Below are 10943 nucleotides of genomic sequence, written 5' to 3' on the forward strand. Positions count from 1 at the left end.
TTGTATCTCCTTCAAAGTCCAGACACCTTGACAAGGTTAAGGACGGGAAAGTTGAGTAACACTGAGAAAAGGGTCTGTGCTATGTGTAGTGCACTCGCCTATGTGACTTTCCACACACTCTCTCTACAGAAGGGAACAATGTGGTCAGGGTCATGAATTCTTAGTTGGTCCTTGTTGTTCTGTACCTTCCATAACCAACTCCCTGGTTGATTGTCTTGCTAATGGCTTTAGCCGAAACTACCTGGTATCATGAGGTTTGCTTGTAGTTAATGTAAACTTGTTACAGAAACTTGCGGTCATCTGACTAGGTACTGATGTATTACTCCTCCTATTCTTGTCTGCCTTATAAATGATTGTAAGATGTGGAATAAAATTGGCACTGTTGGACATCATCTTCAGTGTCCCTCCTGCCCCCATCTCTTTGTCTCTTAATTTCTTTTCACCATCCTCTTAGCCCTCACATTTTCCTGGTCGATTTGTCGCGCTGGCCATGACACCCCAAAGATACAGATGTAGTGAAAATAAAGGCCATCTGTACCCCAATGTTTATAGCAGCAATGGCCACGGTCGCCAAACTGTGGAAAGAACCAAGATGCCCTTCAACGGACGAATGGATAAGGAAGATGTGGTCCATATACACTATGGAGTATTATGCCTCCATCAGAAAGGATGAATACCCAACTTTTGTAGCAACATAGACGGGACTGGTGGATATTAGGCTGAGTGAAATAAGTCAAGCAGAGAGTCAATTATCATATGGTTTCACTTATATGTGGAGCATAACAAATAACATGGAGGACATGGGGAGATGGAGAGGAGAGGGGAGTTGAGGGAAATTGGAAAGGGAGATGAACCATGAGAGACTATGAACTCTGAAAAACAACCTGAGGGTTTTGAAGGGGTGAGGGGTGGGAGGTTGGGGGACCCAGGTGGTGGGTATTATGGAGGGCATGTATTGCATGGAACACTGGGTGTGGTGCATAAACAATGAATTTTGTTACGCTGAAAAGAAATAAATTTTTTTAAAAAAGAAAGAAAAAAAAGAAAAATACTATTCAGATCCTCCGCATAATTTAAATTGTTTGGGGTTGTTCGGGGTTTTTTGCTATTGAGTTGTATGAGTTCCTTATACTCTTTGGATATTAACTCTTTATCAGATATATTATTTGCCAGTAACTTCTTTTTTTTTTTTTTTTTTTTTGCCAGTAACTTCTCCCAATCAGTAGGTTGACTTTTCATTTTATTGATGGTTTCTTTTTCTGTGCAGAAGATTTTTAGTCTGATAAAGCTATACTTTTCCACAGCTGATCCTTGAACAATGTTGAGGTTGGGGCACTTATTTCACTTATTTCTACACAGTACAAAATCATGTATAACTTTTGGCCCCCCAAAACATAACTACTAATAGCCCACTGTTGACTGGAATTCTTACTGATAACATGAACAGCCAATAATACTTATTTTGTGTGTTTGTACATATAGTACATATATTCTGTATTCTTACAATAAAGCTAGAGAAAAGAAAATATTAAGAACATAATAAGAGAAAATTCATTTACAGTATTGTACTGCATTTATTGAAAAAATCAAGATGTAAGTGGACCTACATTGTTTAGTCTGCTTTTTTTCAGTCTTTTGCTTTTTTTCTTTGCTTTTGTTGCCTTTGTTGTTAAAGTCAGGTCCAAAGACTCATCTCTAAGAACAATGTCACGGAGTCTACTGTCTTTGTTTTCTTCTAAAAGTTTTATGGTTTCGGGTCTTACATTCAAGTCTTTAGTCCATTTTGAGTTAAATTTTGCGTATGGTATAATATAGCCTAGTTTCATTCTTTTGCATGTGGATGTTCAGTTTTCCCAACATCATTTATTGAAAAAACTGCCCTTTCCACTTTGAATTTTTTTAATGATTTTATTTATTTGACAGAGAGAGAGAGAGAGAGAGAGTAGGAGAGGGAGAGAGAGAAGCAGATTCCCTGCTGAGCAGGCAGCTCAATGCAGGACTGAATCCTAGGACCCTGGGATCATGATCTGAGCTGAAGGCAGTTGCTTAACTGACTGAGCCATCCAGGTACCCGGTCTTTTCCACTTTGTACATTCTTGAATACTTTGTTATAAATTAATTGACTCTCCCTATATATACAATAATAATATATAGATATATAATTTCTGGGCTCTCTATTCTGCTCCATTGATCTGTGTGTCTGTTTTTAATGCCAATATCATATAGTTTTCATTGCTACAGTTTTGTCAAATATTAAAAAAAAAAACAGGTATCATGACATCTCCAGCTTTGTTCTTTCTCAGGATTGATTTGGCTATTTGAGGTCTTTTCTAGTTTCATTTCAATAATAAGATTGCTCTAGTTCTGTGGAAAATACCATTGGAATTTTTATAGGGATTGCATTGAAACTGGGTTTTTTTGAGTAATATAAATATTTTAACAGTATTAATTCTTCTAATCCATGAACATGGAATATCTTCTATTTATTTGTGTCTTCTTCAATTTCTTTTCTCAATGTCATAATTTTCAGTGTATGGGTCTTTCATTTTCTTGGTTAAATTTATTCTTAGGTATTTTATTCTTTTGGATGCAATTAAGATTGTTTTCTTAATTTCTCTTTCTGGTACATAGTTCATTGCTAGTGATTAGAAACAGCATATTTTTATATGTTTATTTTGTATCATGCCATTGTACTGAATTTGTTTATTGTTCTGACAATTTTTTCATCAAGTCCTTAGGGTTTTCTGTGTATAAAATCATGTCATCTGCAAAGAGTGGCAGTTTTACTTCTTTCTTTCTGATTTGGATACCTTTCATTTCTTTTTCTTGTCTAATTTCTCTGGCTAGGCTTTTCAATTCTATGGTAAATAAAAGTGCAAGAGTGAGCCATCCTAGTCCTGTTCCTGACCTTAGAGGAAAAGCTTTCAGCTTTTCGCCATTGTGTATGTTAGCTGTGCGCTTATCATATATGGTCTTTATTATATTTAGGTACATTACCCCACATGTATTTCATTGAGAATTTTTATCATAAATGAATTTTGAATTTTGTCAGACTTTTTTCTTTATCTATGGAGATGATCATATGATTTTTATCCTTCGTTTTGTTAATGTGGTGTATCATATTGATTGATTTGTGGATGTTGAACCATCTTTGCATTTCTGGAATGAATTCCACTTGATTATGGTGCATGAGCCATTTAATGTATTATTGAATTCAGTTTGCTAATGTTTTGTTGAGGATTTTGCATCTATATTCATCAGAGATATTAGCCTGTAATTTTCTTTTTCTGGTGTTCTTATCTGGTTTTGATCTGTCAGGCTAACTGATACTATGTGTCTGCAGTAACAAAATGTAGGGAGGAAGGATCCATTTTGGTACCTCTCAGCACTCCCTTTTTCAGCCTGCATAGAAAATGGACAAGTGTAATAAATAAATAAATAAATAAATGAAAATGAACAAGTGTGGTTGGGAGCTAGGATGGCAGAGTAATAGGAGGACCCTAGGCTTGCCTCATCCCTTGAACATAGCTAGATAAATATAAAATCATTCTGAATATCTAAGAAATCGAACTGAAGACTGACAGAGCAAATTGTACAACTAAAGAGAGAGAGGAGGTCACATCATGGAAGGTAGGAAGTGCAGAGATAGGGTTTGGGGGGAAAATGGATCACGGGTGATGTGGAGGGGAAGGAGTCCTTGTCATAGAGAGAGGCGAGAGACAGCGAGAGGAGCACACAAAGGATCACAAAAGGAAAACACTTCCCCCAAAGCTATTAACTAGGAAAATGAGAGGTTTTTTTTCCATGCGTTTTGCAATCAGCAACCCCAAGACTGGAGATTTAGAGGTCCGCCATATGGCTGGTATAGAGGCCCAAGGACACCACAGTACTCCCATAAAGAAGGCAGAAGGCACAGTGTGAGGATCACAATGGAACACATGTGAGTGAGGTAGCATTGCTTCTCCAAGAACAAAGGAACCAGTGAACACCATTTATCTCTCCCTTCCCTCAGCATAGGCACTGAGACACCTGCTAACCTGGGGGGCAGCTAATCTGGATTTTGGCTCTTCAGTGTGCTTTGCTCCAAACCCCACACTCCTGCACTCTGGTGCATTTCCTCTTCTGGGTAAAATCTGCATCAATCCCAGTGCAGAAGACCCTATCCCAGAAGACCAGGACAAGTCACCACCACACTGGTCACTAAAGTTTTGAATTTTAAAACTCAGGCACCCTGCCCAGGGTAGAACCCAAAGTACACTGTGCTGCTCCAGGCAAGCAAGCAATCTGGACACAGGCAGTGTGAAAACAGCAATCTGAAAAACACCTAGGACACATGAAGGGAAATTATTTGTTCTTCTGGAGGGCTTCCCTGACAGCAGCAAGCATGAACTCCCCTTTATAGGGACAAAGAAACTGGTTGATTCCATTTCCCTCCCCAACTCCTCAACATAAAATAACTTCAGTAAACAGCACAGTGCCAAAACTGGCTACCTAATCTGCTCACACCAAGTCTCACACCCTGCACTTTTTTTTCTAAAGATTTTATTTATTAATTTGACAGAGAGAAATCACAAGTAGACGGAGAGGCAGCCAGAGAGAGAGAGAGAGAGAGGGAAGCAGGCTCCCTGCTGAGCAGACAGCCCGATGCGGGACTCGATCCCAGGACTCTGAGATCATGACCTGAGCCGAAGGCAGCGGCTTAACCCACTGAGCCACCCAGGCGCCCCCACACCCTGCACTTTGAAGGTGCTGCTTTTCTTAGACAAGTGTGCTGAGAGCCAATGCACAGACCCCTCCCTCAGAAGACCAGTGCAAACCCCCATGCGCACCACAGAGTTATGTAAAGCCTCAGATCATGTGGAAATAGCACCAGATCTCTTTTAACAAACAGACAAGAACACACCTAGTTAAAACTCATCACATTCTGGCCAAGCTCCAAATATTCCCCACTACAGGCAAGGAGAAACTCTGCAGAGAACTGAATTGAGGGAAAGAGCAACCATAATGCAGCCATAACACAGCAGCAGAGTGCACACAGCACACACTAGAGACCCTTTCTGAAGCACCAGGCCCAGAACAGTATATGACCTCTTCTTCATAACACCATTACTCTCAGGAGCAAGAAACATAATAAGCTTCCCTAACACGGAGAAGACAGAAACCTGGACAAAATGCCAAGACAGAGGAATTCATCCCAAAAGAAAGAACAAGAAAAGGTCATGGCCATCCCAAAAGAAAGAACAAGAAAAGGTCATGGCCATTTTGATATCTATTTATATCAAAATAGATATAGGTAATATGCCTGATTCAGAATTTTTTTTTAAGATTTTATTTATTTATTTGACAGAGAGAGATCACAAGTAGATGGAGAGGCAGGCAGAGAGAGAGAGAGAGAGGGAAGCAGGCTCCCTGCTGAGCAGAGAGCCCAATGTGGGACTCGATCCCAGCACCCTGAGATCATGACCTGAGCTGAAGGCAGCAGCTTAACCCACTGAGCCACCCAGGTGCCCCCCTGATTCAGAATTTAAAGCAATAATCATAAAGATACTAACTAGACTTGAAAAAATGCATAGAACACATCAGGAATGCTCTTGCTACAGAAATAAAAGACCTAAAAACCAATCAGGCTGAAATGAAAAATATAATAACCAAGATTTAAAACCAGCTGGATGTAATGACCACAAAGATAGAAGAAGCAGAGGAATGAATAAGTGATATAGAAGATAAAATTCTGGAAAATAATGAGGCTGGGGATGCCTGAGTGGCTCAATTGTCTGCCTTCTGCTTAAGTCATGATCCCAGGATCCTGGGATTGAGTCCCACATCAGGCTCCTTGCTCAGTGGGGAGCCTACTTCTCCCTCAGCCTGCTGCTCCCCCTCCCTGTGCTCTCTCTCTGAAAAATAAACAAAATCTTGGAAGGAAGGAAGGAAGGAAGAAAGGAATAAAGGAAGGATTGTCATTAATCAAAAGAAGGTAAGAAAAATTTTGGATTATAAAAGAAGATTTAGGGAACTCACTGACTCCATGAAACATAATTACATTTGTATCATAGGAGTCACAGAAGAACAAGAGAAAGAAAAGGGGGAAGAAGGTTTATCTGAGGAAATTATAGGTGAAAATTCCCCAAATGGGGGAAGGAAACAGACTTCCAAATCCAGGAAGCAGAGAGAGCCCCCATCAAAATCAACAAGAGCAGGCTAGCACCAGGATATATTGTAGCTCAATTTGCAAAACATAGAGATAAAGAAAAAATCCTAAATGCAGCAAGACAAAAGAAGTCCCTAACTTACAAGGGAAGACCAGTAAGGCTAGCCACAGAACTCTCCACAGAAACTTGACAGGCCAGAACTTAGCGGCATGATATATTCAATATGCTGAATGGGAACAATCTGCAGCTAAGAATACTTTATCCAGCAAGGCTATCATTCAGAATAGAAGGAGAGAGAAAGAGTATCCCAGACAAACAAAACTAAAGGAGTTTATAACCACAACACCAGCCCTGCAAGAAATATTAAAGAGGACTCTTTTTTAAAAAAATTTTTCAATTTATTTATTTTCAGAAAAACAGTATTCATTATTTTTTCACCACACCCAGTGCTCCATTCATCAATAATCACCCTGCATGTAAATGGACTAAATGCTCCAATCAAAATACATAGTGTCAAAATGAATAAAACAAACAAAAAAAATACAAAAAAACAAGACATCAATTTAGACTCATTTTAGACCTAAAGGCACCTGCAGATTGAGAGTGAGGAGATGGAGAAAACTTAACCATGCAAATGGACATCAAAAGAAAGCCAGAGTAGCAATACTTACAACACACAAACTAGATTTTTTTAAAAAGATTTTATTTATTTATTTGTCATAGAGAGAGAAGCGAGAGCAAGCACAGGCAGACAGAGTGGCAGGCAGAGGCAGAAGGAGAAGCAGGCTCCCTGCCAAGCAAGGAGCCTGATGTGGGACTCGATCCCAGGATGCTGGGATCATGACCTGAGCCGAAGGCAGCCGCCCAACCAACTGAGCCACCCAGGCATCCCCACAAACTATATTTTAAAACAAAGATTATAACAAGAGATAAAGAAGGGCACTATAGGCACTATATCATAATAAAGGGATCTATCTAACAAGAAGCTCTACTAATTATAAATATGTATGCCCCCAACTGGGGAGCACCCACATATATAAAGCAATTAATAACAAACATAAAAGAACACATTGAGGGGTGCCTGGGTGGCTCAGTGGGTTAAAGCCTCTGCCTTCAGCTCAGGTCATGATCCCAGGGTCCTGGGATCGAGCCCCGCATCGGGCTCTCTGCTCAGTGGGGAGCCTGCTTCTCCCTCTCTCTCTGCCTGCCTCTCTGCCTACTTGTGATCTCTGTCAAATAAATAAAATCTTAAAAAAAAAAAAAAAGAACACATTGATAGGGGTGCCTGGGTGGCTCAGTGGGTTAAAGCCTCTGTCTCAACTTGGGTCATGATCTCAGGGTCCTGGAATCGAGTCCCACATTGGGCTCTCTACTCAGCAGGGAGCCTGCTTCCCCCTCTCTCTCTGCCTGCCCTCTACCTACCTGTGATCTCTGTCTGTCAAATAAGTAAATTAAAAAAAAAAAAAAGAACTCATTGATAATAATACAATAATAGTAGGGAACTTTAAGACCCCATTTAAACATCTTTGAATGACACACTGAATCAGATGGACTTAACAGGTATATTCAGAGCATTTGATCCTAAAGCAACAGATACGCATTCTTTTTAAGTGCCAATGGGACACTCTCCAGAATAGATCACATACTAGGTCACAATTCAGGCCTCAACAAGTACAAAAAGACTGAGATCATACCATGCATATTTTCAGACCACAACACTATGAAACAAATTTAACCACAAGAAAAAATTTTGAAAAGAATACAAATACATGAAGGTTAATGAATATCCTACTAAAGTTTGAATGAGTCAGCCAGGAAACTAAAGAAGAAAAAAAATACATGGAAACAAATGAAAATGAAAAAACAAAAGCCAAAACCTTTGGGATACAGCAAAAGCAGTCTAAGAGGGAAGTATGTAGCAATACAGGCCTATTTCAAGAAGCAATAAAAATCTCAAATAAATAACCTAACATTACAACTAAAGGAGCTAGAAAAAGAATAACAAGTGAAGCTTCAGGTTAGCAGAAAGAGGAAAATAATAAGATTAGAACAGAAATAAATGATATAGAAATAAATAAATAATAGAACAGATCAATCAAACCAGCACTAGTTCTTTGGAAAGAATTAGTAAAAGTGATGAACCCCTAGCCAGATTGATCAAAAAGAAAAGGGAAAGAACCCAAATAAATAAAACCACTAATGAGACCAGAGAAATTACACCAATGCCACAGAAATATAAATAATTATAAGAAAATATTGTGAAAAATTATATGCCAAAAAATTGGGCAATATGGAAGAAATGGCTGCATTCCTAGAAACATATAAACTATCAAAACTGAAACAGGGAGAAATAGAAAACCTGAACAGACTGATAACCAGCAACAAAATTGCATCAGTAATCAAAAATCTCCCAACAATAAAAGTCCAGGGCCATATGGCTTCCTAAGGGAATTCTACCAAACATTTAAAGAAGAATTACTGCCTGCGGTACCTGGGTGACTCAGTGGGTTAGAGCCTCTTCCTTCAGCTCAGGTCATGATCCCAGGCTCCTGGGATTGAGCCCCCCATTGGGCTCTCTGCCCAGCGGGGAGCCTGCTTCCCTCTCTCTCTCTCTGCCTGCCTCTCTGCCTACTTGTGATCTCTGTCTGTCAAATAAATAAATAAAAATCTTTAAAAAAAAAAAAGGAATTACTATCTATTCTTTTCAAATTTTTCCAAAAAATAGAAATGGAAGGAAAAATTCCAAATTCATTTATGAAGCCAACATTACCCTGATTCTAAAACCAGACAAAGACTCCACTAAAAAAAGAAAACTACAAGCCAATATCCCAATGAACATGGACGTAAAAATTCTCAACAAAATACTAGCAAATCAAAAGTAATAGTACATTAAAAGAATCATTCACCCCAGTCAAGTGGGATTTATTCCTGGGTTGCAAGGGTAGTTCAATATTTGCAAATTAATCAAGGTGATACACCACATTAATAAAAGAAAGGATAAGTCCATATGATCCTCTCAATAGATGTAGTTAAAGCATTTTATAAAGTACAACATCCATTCTTGATTAAAAAAATAAAACAAACAAAAAAACCTCAACAAAGTAGGGATAGAGGGAACATACCTCAACATCATTAAAGTAATATATGAAAATCCATACCAAATATCATCCTCAATGGGGAATAACAGAATGCTTTTCCTTGGTGGTCAGGAATAAGACAGGGTATCCACTCTCACCCTTGATTTAACATAGTACTATGGAAGTACTGGAAGTCCTAACCTTAGCCATCAGACAACAAAAAGAAATAAAAAGCATCCAAATTGGCAAGGAAGAAGTAGAATTTTCACTATTTACAGATGACATAATGCTCTATGTGGAAAACCCAAAAGACTTTACAAAAAAGTTGCTAGAACTGATACATGAATTCAGTAAAGTTGTAGGATACAAAATCAACATACAGAAATCTGTTGCATTTCTACTTCAACAATGAAGCAGCAAAAAGAGAAACTAAGGAATCAATCCCATTTACAGTTGCACCAAAAACCGTAAGATACATAGGAATGGTAAAAATCTGTACTCTGAAACTATAAAACACTGATGAAAGAAATTGAAGATGACACAAAGAAATAGAAAAACATTCCATGATCAGGATTGAAAGAAACAGTATTGTTAAAATCTGCATATCACCCAAAGCAATCTACACAGTTAATGCAATCCCTATCAAAATACCACCAGCATTTTTCACTGATCTAAAACAAATAATCCTAAAATTTTTATGGAACAACAAAAGAACCCAAGTAGCCAAAACAATCTTGGAAAAGAAAAACAAAGCTGGAGGCATCACAATTACAGACTTCAACCTATATTATAAAGCTGCAGTGATCAAGACATTATGATACCGACACAAAAACAGACACCTAGATCAATAGAATAGAATAGAAAATAGACCCACAAGTATATGGTCAACTAATCTTTGACAAAACAGAAAAAAATATTCAATGGAAAAAAGATAATCTCTTCAATAAATGGTATTGGGAAAACTGAGCAGCAAATGCAAAAGAAAAAAACTGGACCAAAATGGATGAAAGATCTAAATATGAGACAGGAAACCATCAAAATCCTAGAGGAGAACACAAGCAGTAACCTCTTTGACATCAGCCATAGCAACTTCTTACTGATATGTCTCCAGAGGCAAGAGAAACAAAAGGAAAAATAAACTACTGGGATTTCGTCAAGATAAAAAGCTTCTGCACAGTGAAGGAAACAATCAACAAAGATAAATGGCAACCTTCAGAGTAGAATATATTTGCAAATGATATAACTGACAAAGGGTTAGTATCCAAAACATACAAAGAACTTATAGAACTCAACATCCAAAAAAACAAATGATCCAGTTTAAAAATGCCCAGAAGACATGAACAGACATTTTTCCAGAGAAGACATACAGGTGGCCAATAGACACATGAAAAGATGTCCAACATCCTGCATCATTGGGGAAATGCAAATCAAAACTACAATGAGCTATCATCTCACACCTGTCAGAATGGCTAAAATCAAAAGCACAGGAAACAACAGATGTTGGTAAGGACATGAAGAAAGAGGAAGCCTCTTACACTGTTGGTGAGAATGCAAACTGGTGCAGCCACTCTGAAAAACAGCATGGAGCTTCTTCAAAACATTCAAAAATAGAGCTACCCTATGATCCAGCAATTGCACTACTAGGTATTTACACAAAGGATACAAAAATGCTCATTTAAAGGGATATATGCATCCTGATGTTTATAGCAGCCTTATT

The sequence above is a fragment of the Mustela putorius genome, unplaced genomic scaffold (assembly GCF_011764305.1).
Source record: "Mustela putorius furo isolate JIRA1106 unplaced genomic scaffold, ASM1176430v1.1 tig00000242_pilon_pilon_pilon, whole genome shotgun sequence".
Classification (NCBI taxonomy): Eukaryota; Metazoa; Chordata; class Mammalia; order Carnivora; family Mustelidae; genus Mustela; species Mustela putorius.